This window comes from Rana temporaria, chromosome 4, assembly GCF_905171775.1.
Source record: "Rana temporaria chromosome 4, aRanTem1.1, whole genome shotgun sequence".
Taxonomy (NCBI): domain Eukaryota; kingdom Metazoa; phylum Chordata; class Amphibia; order Anura; family Ranidae; genus Rana; species Rana temporaria.
The window spans coordinates 103,444,964-103,470,373 of record NC_053492.1 but is presented as its reverse complement, the minus strand read 5'-3'; the positions used below and the strand labels follow the sequence as shown (position 1 = coordinate 103,470,373).

At 43.4% G+C, this 25,410-nt stretch overlaps 1 non-coding gene across 1 annotated transcript; it reads right to left on the bottom strand.

Moving 5' to 3' along the window:
- Positions 1–20,144: 20,144 nt before the first annotated feature.
- LOC120938456 lies at positions 20,145–20,303 on the bottom strand. The gene has a single exon (XR_005749071.1). It is a non-coding gene; the product is annotated as a U1 spliceosomal RNA (small nuclear RNA).
- Positions 20,304–25,410: the final 5,107 nt, after the last annotated feature.

Here is a 25,410-nt window from a genome sequence, read left to right as displayed (position 1 = left end):
TGAAGGGACGGCATGGGTATGTTGTTCCCTGAGAGCGCATGCGCCGGTGACGTCACTGGCTGTATGCAGTCTGAATATCTCCTAAACAGTGCAGGTTTAGGAGAAATTCACTGTATCTACAGATAAGCCTAATGCCTCGTACACACGCTCAGGATTTCCAACAGGAAAAAGTCCATCAGGAATCCCGACGGGAAAAAAGAGAGCTGGTTCTCCTTTTTTTTGCCAGGAGATTTTTGCAATTTTCCCGTCTGAAAAACTGCGAAGGAGCATACACACGGCCGGGATCCCTGGCCAAAAGCTCTCCTCCCGTCAGAAAACCCGGTCGTGTGTATGAGGCATAAGGCTTACCTGTAGGTACAAGTTAAAAAAAAACTGTTTACTACCACTTTAAATACAGTAGCTGTAAACCCTAACTACCTAAAAAACTAACATTTAGTTTGCTAAAGTGAAACTATTTTTTTTTTTTTAAAGTACCTCAGCGTTGCCGATCACTGGCAGCCTCTTTGCAGCCATTTCCTGTCTACATGCTTGAACTCCAATGATTGCATAGCAGATTTCAGAGCTGGTTTCCTAATGATGATGATAGAGGACCTGTGTATTGTCTCGCACAATGGTTGCATGTTGTCTCCATCTGAAATTCAGGTGAAAAAGCATTAGTGTTGTCATCCTAATACAGGAAGTGCCAGAACAAAGCCCTTCATGGTGGGATCAACAGATATTAGAATAATGAAAGATGTAGATTTTAAATAATTGATGATGACTTTTAAAATGACACGTGTTAAAGCTTCTATAAGATTTAATGATTGAGTATACAAATACTTCAATAATTGTGAAAAGCTCATAGTTTGTACTTTGCACTAGAAAGTGTGTGACCCAAACTTTCTATATTGTTTTTTTTGTAAAAGACATGACTGTCATAAGTAATTATTGCACCTTTCCCCCTCCTTTCTGTATAGAATTAGAGCCAGCCAGGCAGGATTTTGGAGCTCACCGTTAATACTGCTTATAAGGACGACTGACCTGACTGTGACTTCTTTGGGAAGAGCAATGAGAAATTTGAGTGAAAATAACATCGAGTCTAGACTGCAGAGTTTAATCCGTTCTTGGACTCATCACTGTCGTTTTGTCGAACACAGAACTTTGATCGTATTTAATGGGTACATGAAATAATAACAGGACTTGAATGCTGTGATTTGATGAACTCACGCAAGGAACATGAAACAAAAATCGTTTTTTCAAAATATTTTTTTTTAAATGCAAAAGTTCTAAGTTGGCAGGATGTGCTATAAAAGTACAAATCCACCTTTTACTCGGTGTTCCATATCACCGCACACATTCCTGCATGATTTCTCTCTAAGATTTTGGGTAGTTCTCAAAGATCTGTCTATAAGTTTACCCCTTCTCATAGGAGTTTTACAGACCATGCCGCCTCCAATATGACAAGCCTAATAATGCATTGCTTCACTTTCTGTCACTCCCTTGGCGGTATATTCTGACTATTTCGAGAGAACGCATGTCATATTATAGGATAGACAAAGGAAAAGTGTGGTCACATTATTTAAATACCTTGGAGAAAATCCACTGATTCCAAAGACCAAGGGGCCTATTTATAGCAGAGAGCAGATACCAGTTAGCTCTCTGCTGTACATCAAAATGTCAGTCCACACGGTATCCTGCATTTTATGTCGCTGTCCACACCGTAGCCTGCATTTTATGTCCCAGTCCACACCGTAGCCTGCATTTTATGTCCCAGTCCACACCGTAGCCTGCATTTTATGTCCCAGTCCACACCGTAGCCTGCATTTTATGTCCCAGTCCACCCCGCAGCCTGCATTTTATGTCCCAGTCCACACGGTATCCTGCTTTTTTTGTCCCAGTCCACACCATAGCCTGCATTTTATGTCCCAGTCCACACCGTAGCCTGCATTTTATGTCCCAGTCCACACCGTAGCCTGCATTTTATGTCCCAGTCCACACCGTGATAGAAATATATAGAGAACAGTGCAGCGCAAACCAATAATAATCAAGTGAAAAAATCCACAATAAAGTCCAAAAGAAATTGAAAAATCCAACGATCCAATCTTTAGGAATCTTCACCAAGTGACAATAGGCACACCAAACTTAGTAAGTGATCCCTCCTCCAGTGAAGATGGGTACTCTCACCTCAGCAATAGACCACTGTTTTACCAGATGGTCAAATGAGCAGGTAAAATTCAGCAAAGGAGACCAGGGAGCAGAGTGGTGATTCAATTCCTCATAATGTCAGCCAAAAACATGGACCGGAACATGTAGGGAAAAAACAAATATCTAAGAGCTTCCACTGGGTTCAAGTGTTTATTAAGATAAAAACATTCACAGGCTACTCACACTTTAGCCGGTTCAATAAGGCATAAGATAAAAATGGCATCGATGAGTTCTTAGGACGGCAGCGAGCGACGTGTAGTAAAGGCTCCTGTCCCCCGGACGCGTTGCGTTTCACAACTTTTCACAACCGTAGCCTGCATTTTATGTCCCAGTCCACACCGTAGCCTGCATTTTATGTCCCAGTCCACACGGTAGCCTGCATTTTATGTCCCAGTCATAGTGTATCGCAAAAATGCTGCACAGAGAACTGCAGGATTTGGAGGAGATATAGGTCACATGACTTTGTGATTCATGTGACCTCATGGTTTTCTTTTCCCCTCCATTCATTTATACATAGCTTTCAACTGTCCCTAATTTCGAGGGACTGTCCCTGATTTGGAATATGGGGCCTGATTCTCAAAAGAGATACGCAGACTTAACTGCTGTTCAGCCTGCGTATCCCTGTGCCTAACTTTGGAAACGATTCTCAAAAGGCTTTTTCCAAAGTTAGGCAGAAAATCTGACATGTGTAAGACACTTACACGGTCAGATTTTAGGATGCAGTACCGCATCCGCCACTGGGGGCATTTCTCATTGAAATGCAGCTTTGCGTATGCAAATGAGGACTTAAGCAGATTTTCAAAGCATTTCAGCACTGTGATTTCTGCGTAAGTTCCGAATTTGCCTGCGCAAAACTAGGGCTGGTTTTATAATGTGGAAAGTTAGTCACACATTGTAAAGGCCCATTCCAGCGACGGCATTTGGTATGCATTCCTGAGGGAGAACTCCACGGCAATTTTTAAATTCAAAACCGCCATGGGTTCCCCCCCAGAAGCATACCAGGCCCTTAGGTCTGGTATGGGTTGTAAGGAGACCCCCCCACGCTGAAAAATTGACGTAGGGGGTCCCCCTACAATCCATACCAGACCCGTATCCAAAGCACGCTACCCGGCCGGTCAGGAATGGGAGTGGGGACGAGCGAGCGTCCCCCCCCTCCTGAGCCGTACCAGGCTGCATGCCCTCAACATGGGGGGGTTGGGTGCTCTGGGGCAGGGGGGCGCACTGCGGGCCCCCCCACCCCAGAGCACCCTGTCCCCATGTTGATGAGGACAGGACCTCTTCCCGACAACCCTTGCCATTGGTTGTCGGGGTCTGCGGGCGGGGGCTTATCGGAATCTGGGAGTCCCCTTTAATAAGGGGGCCCCCAGATACCGGCCCCCAACCCTAAGTGAATGGATATGGGGTACATCGTACCCCTATCCATTCACCTGGAGGCAAAAAGTAAAAGTTAGTAAACACACAACACAAGGCTTTTTAAAATAATTTATTATTCTGCTCCGGATGCCCCCCCTGTCTTCGTTATTAGCTCAATTACCAGGGGGGGCTTCTTCTTCCACTCTCCGGGGGTCTTCTCCGCTCTCCGGGGGGGGTTTCTTCTTCCGCTCTCCGGGGGGGGCTTCTCCGGACTCCGGGGGGCTTCTTCCATCTTCTCCCCTCTTCCGCTGTTGACTCGGCGAACCCCGGTTCTTCTGCAGCTGTCCGGTGCCTTCTTCTTCAGCGCTGGCTGCCTGCTATGTTTGTGTGTTAGCTCAATTAGTAACAGGCAGCCGGCGCGGTCTTCCGTGACGTCAGGGTCTTCTGTTCTTCTCCCCTCTTCCGATGTTGACTCGTCGCCTGTTGTCGCTGTAATGATGGAAGCGCGCCTTGCATCACATTTATATAGGCATCACCGTCCCATCATGCTCCGGCAGGTACCCACGTGCACCCACCACGTGGGTACCTGCCGGAGCATGATGGGACGGTGATGCCTATATAAATGTGATGCAAGGCGCGCTTCCATCATTACAGCGACAACAGGCGACGAGTCAACATCGGAAGAGGGGAGAAGAACAGAAGACCCTGACGTCACAGAAGACCGCGCTGGCTGCCTGTTACTAATTGAGCTAACACACAAAGATAGCAGGCAGCCAGCGCTGAAGAAGAAGGCACCGGAGAGCTGCAGAAGAACCGGGGTTCGCCGAGTCAACAGCGGAAGAGGGGAGAAGATGGAAGAAGCCCCCCGGAGTCCGGAGAAGCCCCCCCCCGGAGAGCGGAAGAAGAAACCCCCCCCGGAGAGCGGAGAAGACCCCCGGAGAGTGGAAGAAGAAGCCCCCCCCTGGTAATTGAGCTAATAAAGAAGACAGGGGGGGCATCCGGAGCAGAATAATAAATTATTTTAAAAAGCCTTGTGTTGTGTGTTTACTAACTTTTACTTTTTGCCTCCAGGTGAATGGATAGGGGTACGATGTACCCCATATCCATTCACTTAGGGTGGGGGGCCGGTATCTGGGGGCCCCCTTATTAAAGGGGACTCCCAGATTCCGATAAGCCCCCGCCCGCAGACCCCGACAACCAATGGCAAGGGTTGTCGGGAAGAGGTCCTGTCCTCATCAACATGGGGACAGGGTGCTCTGGGGTGGGGGGGCCCGCAGTGCGCCCCCCTGCCCCAGAGCACCCAACCCCCCCATGTTGAGGGCATGCGGCCTGGCACGGCTCAGGAGGGGGGGACGCTCGCTCGTCCCCACTCCCATTCCTGACCGGCCGGGTAGCGTGCTTTGGATACGGGTCTGGTATGGATTGTAGGGGGACCCCCTACGTCAATTTTTCGGCGTGGGGGGTCTCCTTACAACCCATACCAGACCTAAGGGCCTGGTATGCTCCTGGGGGGGGAACCCATGCCGTTTTTTTCTTTGAAAATTGGCATGGAGTTCTCCCTCTCAGGAATGCATGCTGAGCGACGCTGTCATTTTTTTTTATAATTATTTGTTTTCCCGGCGCGTCTTTTTTTTTCACCCGTCGCAACTTTAGTGTCCCGTCGAAATTCTCAAAGCCGCCCGGCGTTAATTACGTTCGCGCGCTGCACGTCGGGAAAATTACGTCACACGCATGCGCAGTACGGCCGGCGCGGGAGCGCGCCTCATTTAAATTTTAAACGCCCCCAGGAGAGGAGGACCGCCTTACGACGGCGGCACTTAAGTTACACGGCCTTAAATTTCTACCTAAGTGCTTTGACGATCGGGCACTTAGGTAGAAATTTTAAGTCAGTGTAACTTTAAGTTAGGCAGACTTTTTGAGAATTTGGCCCAATGTCCTTATATATGCTGTCAATGTCATGTTGTTACATTTATTATGTACTTAAACTCTTTGTTAATACATTATAGACACAAGATTGTCTCTCTCATAGACACCCTTGAAGAAGGAGATTCAGAAACTCCGAAACGCGTCGGGTGAACCACAAGAAATCTATTGTCAATTGTTGTGGTGAATGTTATAATTTATGTGCAGCAATTTTTATTCCATTTATGTATATAGCTCAACAATAAAATGTATGCTTTTTCTATATACAACATAATCTCAGTGCCTTAAAAGTCGAGTTAGAGGATATTCTCTCTTTCTGTTTAGTTATTCTACAGACATACCCACCAATATTTTGTATTGCCCAGTGCTAAACCTTTCATTCAAATTCTAAATTGCTGCATTTGTAAATTTTAAAAGCCAATATAAAGGAATAGTAGTGGTAAAAAAAAGCCCTTGTGGATTTAATTAACCTTACTTTTTGGTTAATTCATAATACATGGGGCCCTTAAAGGGCAATTCTACTTTTGTGGAAAAAAATAGCAATTAAAAAAATAATAATATAGATTGTACAATTGCGACTCAAGTCATATTGTAATTGAATGTTATTAACCACTAGAGCAGTGGTTCTCAACCTGGGGGTCGGGACCCCCATGGGGGTCAAATGACGATTTACCAGGGGTCACCAAATCCTGGGCTGTTCCTGAAGCCTGTACCACTCTCCCAGCCTTTTCGTGGCTGCCCAGCAGGGCTGTCCCTGGAGCCTGTGGAAGCCCAGCTTGGCTGTTCCTGGAGCCCACGGTCACCCACTCAGCCTCTTCACAGCCACCCATTCAGTTCATGGCATGGGTGGGGGGCAGAGACTAGAGGTCAGAGAGACTGTAGATACTAGAGAGAGGGATTGGGGAAAAAAAAAAGAAATTAGGATAGAGAGAGATAAAAGGGAAAGAAAGGAGAACAAAGAGAGAGAGAGAGAGAGGTACATCCAGGGGCAGACTGACAACTCATGGGGCCCCCGGGCAATTGAAGATTATGGGGCCCCCCGGGCTTACAGATGGCCACCACGCCAGGAGGTAGTGCAGAGGCAGGGCAGCTAAAATTTCAGGATTTTCACATCAAAAGCATGTTGGTTTCGGACATATCAGGGACAGATGTAAAAAAAACGAGAATTTTACATACTGTCCCTGGTTTTATTGAGCCTGGCAACCCTGATGGGGCCCCCTAGTGGCATGGGGCCCTCGGGCAGTGCCGAGAGCCTCAATGGTCAGTCCGCCCCTGGGTACATCCTAAACTGTACCATAAGGGGTTTTAATATTGTACGAGTGGAAGGGACTCAGGGAGCGCTAAATGTCCTGGGTTAAGGGGGCAAATTACTTGTCTTGCCTTGGGTGCCGACAACCCACACTGCGAAAATAATTTGACTGTTAAGGGTCCCCACAACTTGGGAAATTTTATTAAGGGGTCATGGCACTAGAAGGTTGAGAACCACTGCACTAGAGGCTCGCTAGTCAAATGACGGCTACAGCGCAGGCCTGAAAATCTAGGAGGACGTCAATAGACATCCTCCCCTTAGCACGCGCGGCGTGCGCTGTGATCACCGAGTCACTGAGACTAGGTGGATCCTAGATCCGTGTAAGGGGCCAATCCCGGCCCCTTACCACGTGATTAGCTGTCAGCCAATGACAGCTGATCACATGATGTAAACAAAGGATCGGTAATCGCTTTTTTTCTCCTCGCGCTGACAGCGTGAGGAGAAAAAAAAGCAGATCACTGGCTTGTTTACAAGGGACATCAGTCCTGAAGAGGAAGGAGGCACATCTGGCTCCTTTGTGCCCAAAAATACTGCCTGCCAGTGCCACCTGCCATTGCCACCTGCCAGTGCCCACAGTGCCACATATCAATGCCCACAGTGCAACCTATCAATGTCTCAATGCCACCTATCAATGCCCACAGTGCCACCAATCAATGCCCACCTGTGATGCCAATCAGTGCCACCTAGTAATGCTGCCTATCAGTGTAACTGATCAGTGCCCATTATTGCCACTCATCAGTGCCCATCACTGCCACCTATCAATGCCACCTATTAGTGCCACTTCTCAGTGCCACCTATCAGTGCCCACCAGTGCCGCCTTATCGGTGCCCACCAGTGCCGCCTTATCGGTGCCCATCCTATGTAGCCCATCAGTGCCCATCAGAGCAGCCCATCAGTGCCCATCAGTACAGCCTCATCAGCGTACATCAATGAAGGAGAAAAATTACCAGTTTGCAATTTTTTTTTTAAATCTGTCTTTTTAATTTTTTCTAACTAAAAAGAAAAACCGCAGAGGTGATCAAACAACACCAAAAGAAAGCTCTATTTGTGGTAAAAAATGATAAAAATTTCATTTGGGTACAGTGTTTCATGACCGCGCAATTGTCATTCATAGTGCGACAGCACTGAAAGCTGAAAATTGGTCTGGGCAGGAGGGAGGTTTAAGTGCCCAGTAAGCAAGTGGTTAAAAAAGGCTTTTCCTTTTCAATCTGCAGCTCTGCAATTTTCTGTAAAATGCAATGCAATATGGCTACCTGGAGGTATTCTGTAAAGAGAATGTGTACAGAATGCCCCCCAGAAACATCATTCTTCGCTTGTGTGATTGGCTCACCGATTTTCCCAGAAGTCTGACTTACAAGATAAGAGGCAGATTTCAGGCATCCCCTGCAACAAAAATTTTATTTTTGGTGAGATACTCCCTATATGAACTCACATCTAAAGGGATGCAGATCTTGCAATTTTCCTCATTATAGCCCTGCAGATAAAGCAGCTGGTTGATTATTAAGAAACCACTCCCATTAGATTACCTTACCACATGGACACAGACAAACACACAGGAATTTCTTCAGAATAACAAAAGGTAGGAATCTGCAACAAAGTTGGTTAAAATCATTGAAATTTACATTACCCAGAGGGGAATGTTTTTATTTTGCTCATGGTGTAGGTCTGTGAAAACAGGCATTTACGTTGTTATTTTAAGCACTGCTTATATATTTTTTGCACTATTTATTTTAGTAGAGTTTAAAAAAATACCAATCACATTCTGTTTATTTGAAGTGGCCGCTTCACTGAAATATTACTTTGATCTGTAAGCGCAGTGGTGGGAACTCAAGAATAGCAAATTGATATTCGCTTTTGTCTTCCTGATTCTTATTCCGGCCAATCAGGAAGCGGGTCCTGTATGTAAATATGACACAAAAGGAATAGTGCAAAAACACAGAAATTAGGTTGTGCAACATCCCTGAGGTCCCTCCCTAATTCTGACATCTTGATCCCTGCTTTTTCCAGGTGTGGGATCTTTGACTGCGCAGCTGTGTACATTGTAATGAAAATCGCGAACAGAGAGGTAAGTTTGTTTTAGCATGTCTCTTTTGTAATAACGAGTCTGCCTGCTTGCAATTTTTATTTTTTTCACTTTAGTTCTGCTTTAATTGTATCGTAATGTTTGTAGTGAAAAATGTGTTAGTCCTGAGAAATAAAATATGGGATGGAATGACTTTAATATTCCAATTGCACTGGTAAATGACAGTTAGAGAATAGTCAAGACGCCCACTAACACACAGCTCCTTTCTCTATCTGCAACGTAGAGAGCATCCTGACTCTCCTGTAGTCCAAGGGAGGGGGCGAGCATGACACTCCACACCAGGGAGAAAGCCTTGCATTACGGTGTGGAGTTACAGACAGAAGAACAGGAAGCGAGGATTTCTCAGAAGAAATAAAGACATTTAAAAGCAAAATCGAAGGATGAGGTAAGCGAAGGAGGACTGCACTAAGGTAAAGGAAGCTATTTAAAAAAAAAAAAAAAATGTACCTTTACAACCCCTTTAAATCCAACTGGTTACTGTGACTTGTCAAAGGGCTCTTGTAGACAGGCTTTGTTGATATATGCTGTGTAGGGAGATGCTTCCCTCTAGTGTTTGCATTTATAAATAGCTATTGCTTGCTAAGTATTACCAGTTAGTTGGTTATACACAGATACTTGCTGTCCTTGATATCTGGGTCAGAACCCCTAAATTGGAGAACTTTAAAAAGAGTAATTTCCAAGAAAAAAGGGGAATCATTGTACTGAATGATCTTCCATGAAAGAGCTGTTGCTATATGTAATCCAGACCAGATGCAGAACCTAGTAAGCAAGTGTTTCTCTATTATAATGCCGCGTACACACGATAATTTTTCTGCATGAAAAAAACGTTTTTAAAAAACGTCATTTAAAATGATCGTCTGTGGGCTGCACATCGTTTTTCAGTTTCTGCTGCATTTTTTAACGTCGTTTTAAAAAATTTCGTTTTTCGGGTTGTAAAAAATTATCGTGTGTGGGCTAAAACGACGCGGACCGTTTTCATCGGACATGTCCGCTGCCGGATTTTGGTCTGATGGCTGTACACACCATCAGACCAAAATCCCCACGGAAAACAAACGCGGTGACGTGTCGCGACGTGGCCGCGCCGTCGACGCGACGATGACGCGGCGACGTGCGCGACCCTGGAAGGTCAATGCTTCCACGCATGCGTCGAATCACTTCGACACATGCGAGGGATGGCGGCCGATCGAACGTGTCCGGTGAGTCTGTACAGACGACCGAACACGTCCGACGGAGAGGCTTCCAGCGGACATGTTTCTTAGCATGCTAAGAAACATTTGTCCGCTGGAAAAGTCCGCTCGGCCGGGAATCCGGTCCGGTCGGCTGAACACACGACCAAACATGTCTGCTGAAACTGGTCAGCGGACCAGTATCAGCAGACATGTTCCGTCGTGTGTACGAGGCCTGAGATCAGGGTTCCCAGAGCATCCCTTATGTTAGAGTCCCCAGAGTTCTCCCATACATTAGTCTGCAGAGTCCCCCCTTACAGTGTGAGGGAACTCTGCAAGATCAGAAGTAAAAGGGGAACTCTGTGGACTCTGATGTAAAGGGGGACTATTGTGATTAACTTCATTTGATTAGAAACGTTATTTAATTGCAAAATATATGTATAGGTTATACTTTAAAAAAAGATTGCTGTGCGCCGCTAAAGTGTTCGGGTTTGACTTGAAGAAAGGGTGGCAACCCTAAGTTGAGTGCATGTGCTCAGCATCATATCCAGAGGTTAGCTTTGGGAAATAGACATATGAGTGCTGCCAGCATTGCTACAGAGGTTGAAGGGGTGGGGAGTAAGCATGTCAGTGCTCAGACCATACGCCGCACACTGCATCAAATTGGTTTGCATGACTGTCGTCCCAGAATGAAACCTCTTCTAATGATAATGTACAAGAAAGCCTGCAAGCAGTTTGCTGAAGACAAGCAGACTAAGGACACGAATGTCTTGTGGTCTGATCAGTCCAAGATAAATTTATTTGGTTCAGATGGTGTCAAGTGTGTGTGTGGCGGCAACCAGGTGAGGAGTACAAAGACAAGGGTGTTTTGCCTACAGTCAAGCATGGTGGTGGGAGTGTCATGGTCTGGGGCTGCATGAGTGCTACAGTTCATTGAGGGAACCATGAATGCCAACATGTACTGTGACATACTGAAGCAGAGCATGATCCCCTCCCTTCAGAGACTGGGACGCAGGGCAGTATTCCAACATGATAACGACCCCAAACACACCTCCAAGACAACCGCTGCCTTGCTAAAGAAGCAGAGGGTAAAGGTGATGGACTGGCCAAGCATGTCTCCAGACCTAAACCCTATTGAGCATGTGTGAGGAATCCTCAAATGGAAGGTGGAGGAGCGCAATGTCTCTAACATCCACCAGCTCCGTGATGTCATCATAGAAGCGTGGAAGAGGACTCCAGTGGCAACCTGTGATGCTCTGTTGAACTCCATGCCCAAGAGGGTTAGGCCAGTGCTGGAAAATAATGGTGGCCACACAAAATATTGACACTTTGGGCCCAATTTGAACATTTTCACTTAGGGTTGTACCCACTTTTGAGGGGGCAGCACATTTACACTGTTATACAAGCTTTACACTCACTACTTTACATTTCACCAAAGTGTCATTTCTTCAGTGTTGTCACATAAAAAGATATTATAATATATTTACAAAAAGGTGAGGGGTGTACTCACTTTTGTGAGATACTGTATAGCAATTAATGAGTGAACAATTCCACCAAGACTCATGTTGAGTTCATTTGCTAATGTAATATTTTTGTACAGTATATTACTAATCTTTATCATATAAAGTTTGTATTACTTCCATCCTAGTATGTATCTTCCTTCCTAGTGTGTATCAAAATACATATGGCTAATGTTATGTGCTTGGTGTAGTAGTTTTTCTGCTCCCAATTACTTTGCTTATACCTGCTTTTATGTTCCATTTACAGTGGAACCCTGGATTACGAGCATAATCCGTTCCAGGAGAATGCTCGTGAAACCGGTCCCCTGTCGCACAACGCGCGTCGCCAGATTTCCGGAAATAGCCGATCTGCGAATCGGCACTTTACGGCGCCTGCGCAGTCAGCTCTACACGGCGGGCGCAGGCGCCGTATAGTGCCGGCTCGCAGCTCGGCTATTTCCGGAAATCTGGTGACGCGCGTTGTGCGACAGGGGACCTGTTTCACAAACCGTCAATCATCGAACCGAAGGATAGGAATGCCCAGTCCTGCAGTCATCGGAACCCTGAGGCAGGGATAGGAACGCCCAGTCCCGGAGTCATCAGAACGCGGAAGCCCTGGACAAAATCAGAATATAAAGGTATGTACGGAGAAAAAAAAAAAAGACCTGCCGAAAGTAAATGTCCTTGGTATGCTGGCTCTAATGTTAAAAATTAGTTTTTAGGGTGAACCCCCGCTTTAACTACAAAATCTGAAATTAACTATTAGATGATAATTTCGATTTTGCAGTCAGTTTCTCTCTGTATTTTTAAATTATTATTTTTTCACTTAACCTATTAATGTTTTTATTATTCTTATACAAAGATGTATAAGCCCTAGTCTAGTCTGCGTAAGTGAAGAGGGGAGGAAACTATCCAAAGTACTATGCTGCCCTCTAGTGCTGAAGTGTAGCTATAATATTACCGTGTGAAAGTATTGCAATGTAGTTTAGAATTCAAACATTTCATATTAAACCTTTGGATCCATACTGTAATTGCATTAACCTCCCTGGCGGTATGATTCTTTCAGAAAAAAGGTGCTGAAAGCGGTACCATTATTTGCAAGGAAATTTGGCGTTTTATACTGTAGGCCTGTAATTCTTAGGAAATACTCACTTAAATCTGTCCAAACAAGAGTCTAGTAGGCACCCCGGGTATGACATTTTTTTAAAAACAAAATTATAAATTATAATATAATAAATAATTATAAATAATTATAACAAATAATAATATAATTATAATAAAAATTATTTAATAATGTAATCAACTCAAAATCACTGAAATTTGCTCAGTTGTAGAATTGTCGCCGTCATTACTTTTATTTTTTTATGACGATTTTCCCACAAATCGCTATCGCACAATTCTGCAAGTTATTATAATTTATTATCGCTGTTTTCTAGCTGCTCTAAAACCATTTTTGACATAAAAAGACACTTTTGGTTGCTATGGACAATCTACAGTTTGCAGGCAGAAAGAACAGTTTTTATTATATAAAATGACATGTAGGGCACTGGGCAGACCACTAGGGACAAGGGGGTGTGTATTTTTTACATACAGTACTGTAATCTATAAGATTACAGTATACTGTATGTAAGGTGTTTGTTTACCTTTTTTAAATTTAGCGACGTTCTCCGCTCCCGTGCGTCATAACGTCGCAGGGAACGGAGATCGGCAGCACACAGAGGCACTGTGTGAATCGAGCGAGCACCCGCTCGCTTACACAGTGCGGTGGCATCGCTGGATCCAGGGACAAGGTAAGTAAACCAAGCCTGTGGATTCTGCGAGGCGAGCCCGAGTCTGACTCGGGTTTACCGATCGCAGCACAAAAATGTAACCCCGAGTAAGACTCGGGAATACCGCCAGGGGGGTTAATAACAATATATCTATGTGAATGAACAGTATCTAAGCACTGTGTAAATCGTAGGTGCTATATAAACACCTGTAATAAAAAATATATGTATTTTAGGTAAGACATTCAGTCTAAACACTCAGAGATTTCAATAGCCAAAAGCAGTTTGTGCTGTTATGTACTACATAGTATAGAGAGTGGAGTGGGAAGGACTGTGTAACACAACCTTACATTGCTGGCCAGTGGAGGGAGAATAACCCAATGTCTTTGGTCAGTGGGACAAAGAATGTCTGTTTATGGCTGTCATTTGGAGGAAGAATGCCCCCATTGTTAGCTGCCAGTATGAGGAAAAACATGGCATTGAATTGCTGATCAGTGGGAGGAAAGAAAAAATGCTCTAGCATCAGTGGTTTGTAGAAGAAAAAATGCCCTACCATTGGTAGTCAATGGAAAGCAAAAATGTTCCGAAATTGGTGTTCATTGAAAGGAAAAAATACCTTGGCATTGGTGGACAGTGCAGTATTAGGTAATTGATGGCATAAACTTCCTTGCCCCTTTGTATATGTGCATCTGCGGAACTGGGAATGCCCTGATTGCAGCTGGTTGAGCTGACACTAACAGCTGCCTTCTGGGTTCAGACCGAACCCAAGCTTATCCTTACATAGTTACATAGTTAGGTTGAAAAAAGACACAAGTCCATCCAGTTCAACCATAAAAAGAAAAAAATATATATTATACAATCCCATATACCCAATTCTATACCCACAGTTGATCCAGAGGAAGGCAAAAAAAAACAGCAGAGCATGATCCAATTTGCTACAGCAGGGGAAAAAATTCCTTCCTGATCCCCCGAGAGGCAATCGGATGTTCCTTAGATCAACTTTACCTATAAATGTTAGTACTCAGTTATATTCTGTACATTTAGGAAAGTATCCAGGCCTTTCTTAAAGCAATCTGCTGAGCTGGCCAGAACCACCTCTGCAGGGAGTCTGTTCCACATATTCACAGCTCTTACTTTTACTCAAACCTTTCCGTATTTGGAGGTGAAATCTCTTTTTCTCTAGACCAGGGGTCTCCAAACTACAGCCCTCCAGTTGTTCAGAAACTACAATTCCCATCACGCTGAGTCATGTCTGTGAATGTCAGAGTATTACAATGAATGCATCATGGGAAGTATAGTTCTGCAACAGCTGAAGGGCCGTAGTTTGGAGATCCCTGCTCTAGACGTAAAGAGTACCCCCTTGTCCTTTGTGTTGACTGTAAAGTGAATAACTCAACACCAAGATTACTATATGAACCCCTTATATATTTGTACATGTTGATCATGTTCTCAAGAGAGAATTAATTCAGTTCCTCTAAGCTTTCCTAATAGCTGAGCTCCTCCATGTTTCCCTTCTCTGCACTTTCTCCAGTTCTCCGATATCCTTCTTGAGAACTGGTGCCCAAAACTGAACTGCATATTCCAGATGAGGTCTTACTAATGATTTGTACAGGGGCAAAATGATGTCTCTCTCTCTGGAGTTCATACCTCTCTTAATACAAGAAAGGACTTTGCTCGCTTTGGAAACCGCAGCTTGGCATTGCATGCCATTATTGAGCTTATGATCAACTAAAACCCCCAGATCCTTCTCCACTACAGATCCCCCCAGTTGTACTCCCCCTAGTATGTATGATGCATGCATATTCTTAGCCCCCAAACATTTACTGGTCAGTAAGAGGAAGAATACCTTGGTGTTGGTGATTATTGACAGGAGAAATGCACTGGTACTGGTTGTCAGTGAGAGGAAGTATTGGTGGTCAGAAGAATGCCTTGATGTTTGTGGTCAGTGAGAGGTTAGAGGAAGAATGGTCTAATATTGGTGGATAGCGAGAGGAAGAATGCACTGTACTGGCAATCAGTTAGAGGAAGAATGCCCTGGAGTTGGTCAATGAGAGAATGTCCTGGTGTCAGTGGACAGTGAGAGTAAGAATGTGATGGTGTGTGTGGGGATAAACCAGAGACTCACTCACCTGGAGCGGCTTCCCTTGTTTCATTGAAGAATGCAATAGTGTTTGTGGTTGGTAAGAGGAATAAGGCCTTGGTGTTGAGAGGAAGAATTTTCTGATGTTAATAATTGGTTAGAGGAAGAATGTCCTGGTGAATGTGCCTGCTTGACATAAAGAATGCCCTGGTGTGCCCTGTGGGGCTGTGCAATGTACCGCTCAGCACATTGGATGTTTACTAGCAGCTGGCAGCTCTGTCACACAACCCAGACACTTGTGTAAATTAATTAATGGACTGACCCCAGATTCCAGTGTGCTGAATGGTGGCGCCTGTTTTCAGAGTGGCCATGCTGCTAGAGACAAGCACTGTTATTCGGCTGTCATTATGAACTCATCTCCTTGCTAGCAGCATGATCAGAATGCTATGAAGGAAGGAGGGCAAGTTGTCTGACTACGCTGCTCAACAACCATGTACCCTAGGGCAGTTGTTGTCAACCCTGTCCTCAAGTACCCCCAACAGGTCATGTTTGCAGGTTTTCCTTTATCTTGACCTGGTGCTTTAAATCACTGTCAATGGCTGGGTATTTTGGACAGCTATTTTATCTAAGAGAAATTCCCAAAACATGGCCTGTTGGGGGTACTTGAGGACAGGGTTGAGAACCACTGCCCTAGGGAATTTAACAAAGATTTCAAACTTGTATTTTTACTTCTTTAAAGCTAAACTGATGCTTTGCAATCATTGAGAAAAATGCAATGCATTGTGTGAATATCACCTGTGCCTATGCATTTAGGGATGAATGCCTGGAATGTGGAATGTCTACATCCCCAAATGCACAGGGCCCTAAATGAGAGTACCACTCATTACAGCGTTCAGCCTCACCATAGATTTTGACAGATGCGGACACTGAGACTAGACGCTACACTTGTCCCTCCTGGATGTACTAAAATGCCAGGAGGGTTGCAGAGCAGCTAGATGTCCACATGTGCAAGGGGCCTAAGGCCGCGTACACACAATCAGTCTATCCGATGAGAGCGGTCCGAAGGACCGTTGTCATTGGTTAACCGATGAAGCTGACTGATGGTCTGATGTGCCTACACACCATTGGTTAATGAACCGATGTGTCATAACGCGGTGACGTAAAACACAACGACGTGCTGAAAAAAACGAAGTTCAATGCTTCCAAGCATGCGTCAACTTGATTCTGAGCATGCGCAGGTTTTTACCCGATGCTTTTGCATACTAACGATCGGTTTTGACCTATCGGTTAGGCGTCCATCGGTTCAATTTTAAAGCAAGTTCTCTTTTTTTTGACCGAAGAATAACTGACCGATGGGGCCCACACACGATCGTTTTTTTATCGGCCCTTCAGTCCGTTTTCATCGGTTTTGACCGATCGTGTGTATGCGGCCTTAGAGTTTACAATCTCTTTAAGTTCATATAAACTCCTTAGACAGATGTATCCTGTATTTGGGCCTTTAAAGTGGTAGTAGTAGGAATTAATGTATGCCCTTTTAACCTACAGGTAAGCTTACAGTATAATAAAGATTACCTGTAGGCAAAATTTATATTTCCTAAACTTGCACTGTTTAGGGGATATTGCACAGAGCAGCAGCTGGTGAAATCACAGATGCATGCGCTCTGAAGGAACGGCATACTGTGCCATGCCTTCAGAGGTCTGTGGCATAAACAGTGACTCCAGTGCGCATGTTCGGGAGTGAGGTCATCGTGGCTCGACCAGTCACACAGCCAGAGCCCACGAACCTGAAAGACGACTGGGTGAAGATGGTAGCCCTGTCAGCAGTGACAGCATGCCCCTGGAGGGTTAGGGTAAGTCTCTCATAATGTGCTAGTATGCGATGCATACTAGCATATTATAAAATTGCCTTGCTGGGAAAAAGTTTTATTTTTCCTGAGTTTATCATGGCTTTAAATGAAACTAAATTAACAACATATTGTATTAAAGTAGTACATGGGACCAATAGTGTTACTAGGTTTAAACCCAAGGTTATTTATATAGATATATATAGATTGCTACATAAAATAGGCTCGCTACTATAATGTCCCCTCCTGAGTAGGGATGAGCCGAACACCCCCCGGTTCGGTTCGCACCAGAACACGCCAACACTGTTAAAGTCTATGGGACACGAACATGAAAAACCAAAATTGCTAATTGTAAAGGTTAATATGCAAGTTATTGTCATAAAAAGTCTTTGGGGACCTGGGTCCTGCCCCAGGGGACATGTATCAATGAAAAAAAAGTTTTAAAAACAGAATTTTTTTTCGGGAGCAGTGATTTTAATAATGCTTAAAGTAAAACAATAAAAGTGAAATATTTTTTTAAATTTCGTACCTGGGGGTGTGTCTAGTATGCCTGTTAAGTAGCGTATGTTTCCCGTGTTTAGAACTGTCCCTGCACAAAATTTTATTTTCCAAAGGAAAAAAAGTAATTTAAAACTAATCGCGGCTATACATCAGGGGTTCCCCCCAGTCTATTACCAGGCCCTTAGGGTCTGTTATGAATATTATGAGGAACCTCGAACCAAAAAAAAAAAAAGCGTGGGGGTCCCCCCCAAATTCCATATCAGGCCCTTCAGGTCTGGTATAGATATTAAGGGGAACCCCACGCCATTTAAAAAAAATATGGCGTGGGGTTCCCCCAAAAAAGTTATACCAGACCCTTCAGGTCTGGTATGGATTTTAAGGGGAACACCGCACCAAAAATAAAATAAAAATAAAGTGTCAAAAATGTTAAAAACCACACAGACACAGTTGGGATAATTCCTTTATTAAAAAAAAAAACATTCCAGGATGTAATCCAGTCTGTCCAGCGTTGTAATCCATTCTCAATGTCCCACGGTAATCCATTCTCCAGTGATGCTCCAGTCCCCAATCCAAACAAAACCCCCATGACGCATAAAAAGGGGCGGGTCACCCATCCACGTCATTGGGTAACTCCCTCGTTTCTCCTTGCGTAAGGAGAAAGCCGGGGCTTACCGAAAAAACAACAGTTTTTAAAACCTTTTTTTGCACTGATACATGTCCCCTGGGGCAGGACCCGGGTCCCTAAACACTTATTATGACAATAACTTGTATATTAACCTTTAAAATTAGCACTTTTAATTTCTCCCATAGACTTTTAAAGGGTGTTTCGCTGCTTTTCGAATTTGCCACGAACACCCCAAATTGTTTGCCGAACGGACGAACAGGCGATGCTCGAGTCGAACTCATGTTCGACTCGAACATAAAGCTCATCCCTACTCCTGAAAAATAAATGATTTTTAGTGAATAGACAATTTTTTCTCTTGCACTTCGCCAGCCATGAATATAAAGGTTTGTCCTGTGGCATATCTTTGTTGCTTACAATATGTTATCTTGGCACAATATTGTCCTTTTGTGGCATATGTCATCCATGGGACTTTAAGGGAATGGAAGAATTCTTAAAGGGTGAAATACGTTTGTTAAATGTTTCCATTGTATACATATGATACGTCTTTACATTTTCTGAAAATTATGGACACTTCCTCCTTGTGCCCTGCTCTACCACATGTTTCCAACATTAAACAAGCAACTTATTCCATTCGCATTGGACTCTCCTGACATCTTTGTATTACCTCATTATAAACATGCTTTATTATGTGAAGATATAAAAATGTCATCATTACTAAGATGGGTTGTGCTATGACGTTTGAGCCGTCATTGTTAGCTGACACATGTTGAATCAAGGAGCATGGGTCAGTAACGAAAAAGCATTAATACGTAAAGCAGAAGTTTAATCTGCTTATGCTTTGCCTTCTCTCCCTTGTCAACAGGCTTTTGGAATTTTTAAATAAAACCTTTCTGTTTTCATTACTTCCCCTATTTTAGATGCAGTGACATAATAACTAGGTCTCTGTGCTTCTCAATGCAGTGCAAGCAGATCATGGGTTTTGGGAGAGGTCAAAAGGGTGCCTGCCCTACAAGGCTTCCTGAAAACATTACAGCATCCTGCCTCAGTACTCATTTTAAGAGCACTCAGCCATCAGTGGGCTGACTCTTGGGAGGAGTTATACAAATATAAAGCCTTTATGGGTGGATGTTAGTCTGGAGGAGTGGGCATTTCTAGGCCAAATGTATCCCACATTTGCATGCAGACAATTCCGGGAACTCCTATGTGACACTGAGCCTCCATTAGTGGTAGAACTGAATCCAATAAATGACATGTACAAGCCAGACTGGGGAGGAAAGAGCTAGATGATGGATGTCCTCCAGGCAGGAAAAGTAAGGGGCTCTATTTAACTTTCCGCAGCTTTTAATGTGCAGTGACATCAGAGTAAGAAATTTTAGTACGGGAGAGGAATATGTATGTAGGGCTTATCCCCAGAGGAGCCACTTGGTATAAAGGGTTCTCTGTTCTGTGAACTCTAAAAACTGCTTCAGCCGCTCTGACATACCTAATTAGGTAATAAGATGCATGGCCGCCATCAGGGGGGTACAGGAAGTACACCTGTAAGGGGCCCGGAGGCCCCCAGGGCTCCGGATGGCAACCCCCCCTTTTTTATTTTTATAAAAAAAAAATCTTATATATATATATATTAATATATGTATATATTACATTATTATTATTGTTAAAGGGCCCAGAGGTCCCCAGGGCCCCCGGATGGCAACCCCCCTTTTTTTATAAAAAAAATCATATATATATATATATATATATATATATATATATATATATATATATATATATTTTATATATTTTTTTTTTTTTTTTTTTTTTTTTTTTTTTTTTTCGCGAACGCAGTCCCCCACTACCACAAATTATGCAGTCGAGTTTCCCGCATTTGGGGAAATCGCAGGGGTCAGCACAGCCGGAGTGCAATGGCCGAGCCTCGCCCTGGGAGAACCACCTTCATGATCATGGTGTCTCCCCTGCCAGGTAAGTATATATATATTTTTTTATTAAAGGGCTCAGAGGTCCCCATGGCCCTATGTGGCAACCCCCCCCCCCCCATTTTTTGTTTGTTTATATATATTTTTTTATTATTAAAAAGCCCAGGGCCCCTGGATGGCAACCCCCCCCCTTTTTTATAAAAAAATTTAAATATATATATATATATATATATATATATATATATATATATATATATATATATATATATATATATATATATATATTTATTAAAGGGCTCAGAGGTCCCCTGGGCCCCATGTGGCAACCCCCCCCTTTTTTGTATAAATGTTTATTTTATTTTTTTTGTTTTTATATTTGTTTTATTTATTTTTTATTAAAGGGCCCAAAGGTTCCTTTTTTCTTTTTATTAAAAGGCCCAGAGGTCCCCAAGGCTACCCCCCTTTTCTTATAATTTATTTTATATATATATTTTTCTTTATTTCAGCCCCCCCAGCTTCTCATTTTCCGGCGGCAGCACACCCTCCCCCCCCCCCCCCCGGTTCTCTGCTCCAGGGGGCCCATGCCTGAAGCTGTGTAAGGGGCCCCAAAATTCCTGATGGTGGCCCTGCCTGTTTGTACCATTTTACAATTTTATTAAAAAGTGTGTTTTTTACTGCACTTCTGTCTCAGTCGTTCCTGACAGCTTGAATTTCAGGTAAAGTTGCTGTTTTTTTCAACTAAATATCAATGCTGGATTGTAATTGGGTGACCAATAGGGGTCGCCGTTTCATATATTTAGATAGGGTTTTTGTTACATTGTATATGGGAACCTAAAACAATACTATAGTCCAACCAAGGGGATTTGGATGAAATACTGACTTAATTCTGTAGGGGTCGTCATTCAACACAATAAAAATTTCGGGGGATATGACTCCATATACCAAATTTTCCCCCCATAACTGGTCATTACATTACACATTTGGAGGTGATCTTTAAAATTCATACTCTTAGCTGGACCTATTGGTTCTTATATAGTTATATAAATAGAGATTAGGTGCCATATCTGCAGACTCCAGCAGGGGCCGCTCTTCCTTTCCTAAGTTGCATGATGTGTTCCTGATCAATAATATGTCATACTTCCTGGATAAGATAGTATTAAATAGGATATTCTGATACATTTTTTTAATTTATTTTTTAGAGATGCTGCGGTTACTTGCTTGTGGTTTTATTAAAACCAATATAAAACTAATTTAGATTGGTTCAAATACATTTTTGTGCTTGTGTTAGGTCATACTGTAGGACAATTAATATGTTGAGTCACACTAGTTTGGCATTTAGTAATAACATTCTGAGTTAACCTTTTTGGGGTCACCCTTGTGGGGTCACCCTTGTAATTGACATCATTCGTTTACAAAATCTCCATGGGATTAAGAGATCCGTTTTAAGCAGTTTCTATGCCAGGTTGCAAGAGGGAAGTGTACCAACTTACCCATGAATTTAGATTATCTAGTATTGATGATAATGAATGCTGTTCAGCTAGGGAAAGGGCAATGCCTTCTCCCAAGATGGCCGATCGCAGTCCGCAGTTTACCTGAGGCTCAGAACGAGGTTCTGTCATTCTGTATTTCCTATATATATCGGTAAGTCAGTATGCCACCTGTGCCACAGAATGATGTCATATCGTGACGAAACGCGTTAGATGGAGCGACGTGCTGATGGCACCATGTATGCAATTCCCAGAGGATGGGCTGCTGTGCTTGAGCTAGACAGCTTTTTATATATGCATGTTCCTCAGCATTGGATGAGAGTACATTTTACAATAATGCATCAAGGATTTTATGCCATGGCGAGTTTTATTACTTTTACATGTCTACGTATGATCAAGTACCCTTAGGAGGTAGATTTCCATATCGTTTCCTGGAAGGATAAAGGCCTTGGCTGGGTTTTACGGGCCGCAATCGATATTGACCATCTGTGATAGGAGGTCAACACTTTCCAATAAATAGGCATTTTATATGGTGGAGATCTATATCCAGGATCACATACATTTTGGTGACGGATGGTGCACATATCAGTGGATGGACTTTTCTTAATGTTTATTTGTGTCACGTTAAGCACAGCTTTATTTGAAAAGAGAAATACACTGATGGGTCATCTGTACTGTTCACTCCATTTGGCAGCACATGTAATAGAGCCTAATTGGCCCTAGTGTTGTCCTTCCCTCTCTCAGTGTGAGTGTTGTTTTGTGGGGGATGACAGAAGCTTAGTAATTAAATTAATTATTTTGATAACTATCTCCCCCCCCCCCAAAAAAAAAATATATATATGTACAGTTGCACTCATAAGTTTACATACCCTGGCAGAATTTATTATTTCTTGGCCATTTTTCAGAGAATATGAATGATAACACAAACTTTTCTTGGTCACTCGTGGTTAATGTTTAGCTAAAGCCATTGATTATCAATCAATTGTGTTTACTCTTTTTAAATCCTAATCACAACAGAAACTAGCCAAATGACCCTGATCAAAAGTTTACATACCCTAGTTCTTAATACTGTGTATTGCCTCTTTTAACATCAATGACAGCTTGAAGTCCTTTGTGGTATTTGTGGATAAGGCTTTTTATCTTTTTAGATGGTAAAGCTGCCCATTCCTCTTGGCAAAAAGCCTTCAGTTCCTGTAAATTTCATGGGCTGTCTTGCATGAACTTCACGTTTGAGATCTCCCCAGAGTGGCTCAATGATATTGAGGTCAGGAGACTGAGATGGCCACACCAGGACCTTCACTTTATTCTGCTGTAGCCAATGACTGGCCGTGTGTTTTAGACCATTATTATGTTGGAATGTCCAAGTACAACCCATGCGCAGCTTCCTGGCTGACAAATGCAAATGTTCCTCCAGTATTTTCTGATAACATACTGCATTCATCTTGCGATCAATTTTGTCCAAATTTCTTGTGGCTTTGTAGATCACACATCCCCAAACATCAGCGATCCACCTCCGTGTTTCACAGTAGGAATGGTGTACCTTTTATCATAGGACTTGTTGAGTCCTCTCCAAATGTTGCGTTTATGGTTGTGGCCAAAAAGCTCAATTGTGGTCTCATCACTCCAAATGACTTTGTGCCAGAAGGTTTGAGACTTGTCTCTGTGCTGTTTGGCTTATTGTAAGTCGGATACTTTGTGGCATTTGCATAGTAATGGCTTTCTTCTGGCGACTCAACCATGCAGCCCATATTTATTGAAGTGCCTCCTTATTGTGCATCTTGAAACAGACACACCACATGTTTTCAGAGAGTTCTGTATCTCACCTGAAGTTATTTGTGGGTTTTTCTCTGCATCCCAAACAATTTTCCTGGCAGTTGTGGCTGAAATTTTAGTTTAGTTTAGTTTTTTTAGTTTAGTCTAGCTTAGTCTACCTGACCGTGGTTTGTTTCAACAGAACCCCTAATTTTCCACTTCTTAAATAGAGTTTGAACACTGCCGATTGGCATTCTCAATTCCTTGGATATCTTTTTATATCCCTTTCCTGTTTTATACAGTTCAACTACCTTTTCCCACAGATCCTTTGACAATTCTTTTGCTTTCTCCATGACTCAGAATCCAGAAACGTCAGTGCAGCACTGGATGAAAGATGCAAGGATCTGTCAGGAGTCCAGAAACTCATTGACCTTTTATACACACACACAAACACACACACACACACACACACACACACACACTAATTACAAGCAAACAGATATCATAGATGAGGATTGTTACCTTTAATAGCCATTCAAACCCCTTTGTGTCTACTTGTGTGCATATTATCAGGGCAAAATCACCAGGGTATGTACACTTAGGCCCCATACACACCATAGAATCTATCCGCAGATAAATCCCATCAAATGGGTTTCTGCGGATAGATCCTATGGTGTGTACACTCCGTCGGATATTTATCCGCAGATAAATCTCCCCTGGGATGGATTTCCAGCAGATGGATATTTGCTGACATGCTCAACAAATCCATCTGCTGGAATCCATTCCAACGGATGGATCCGCTCGTCTGTACAGACTTACCGGATCCATCCGTCCAAAGGGATTCCCCGCACGCGTCGTAATGATTTGACGCATGCGTGGAATTCCTTATATGACAGCGTCGCGCCCGTCGCCGCGTCATAATAGCGGCGACGGCGCGACACGTCATCGGCAGAGGATTTCAGCGCGGATTTCAATGCGATGGTGTGTACACGCCATCGCATTGAAATCTTCTGAAATCCTCGAGAGGATTTATCCGCGGATACGGTCCGCTGGACCGTATCTGCAGATAAATCCTCTCGTGTGTATGGGGCCTTAGTATCAGGGTCATTTGGGTAGTTTCTGTTGTGATTATGATTCTGCGTAAACACAGTTGATTCATAATAAATGGCTTCAGCCAAACACTAACCATGAAAGGAATGTTTTGTGTTATTATTCATATTCTCTGAAAAATGGCCAAGAAATCATAAATTCTGCCAGGGTATGTAAACTTATGAGCACAACTGTGTGTGTGTGTATATATATATATTAGATTCCCTTTAGGCTTGGTTCATACCACCACTGGCCTCCCAACAAATTGTCCATTCTCAAGCTCTATGTGACAATCTACTTGAGGCCTTTGTCAACAAAGTTTGTGACATCCAAGCTGGCCTAGGTCCCCCAGTCCTTGTCCCCTCAGCAAACCTCACTATTAAGATCAACCGGCCCAATCACATCATTCCCTTTTGCTCCTTTCAGCCAGTAACGAAAACTCAGCTCTTCAGCTCCATTAAACATCTAAAACCCTCTTATTATGCCGATGACACCTGCCCAGCATGGTTGCTTAAGGATAACATCAACACAGTCATCGATGAGATTCTGATCATGGTTAACCTCTCTTTGACAACTGGAGAGTTTCCAGATAACTGGAAACATGCCCTGGTCACACCAATCTTGAAAAAAAGCACGCTGGATGCCAAAGTTATGTCCAACTACCGCCCCATTTCAGGACTATGCTTTCTGGCTAAGCTGGTGGAACATGAGGCTCTTATGCAACTTCAAGCACATTGTGAATTACAAAATCTCTTTCACGATGCTCAATCGGGGTTTAGGCCCAAAAGAGGGATCGAGCTATCCATCCTGGCCACTAGAGAAAGGCTGCTGGA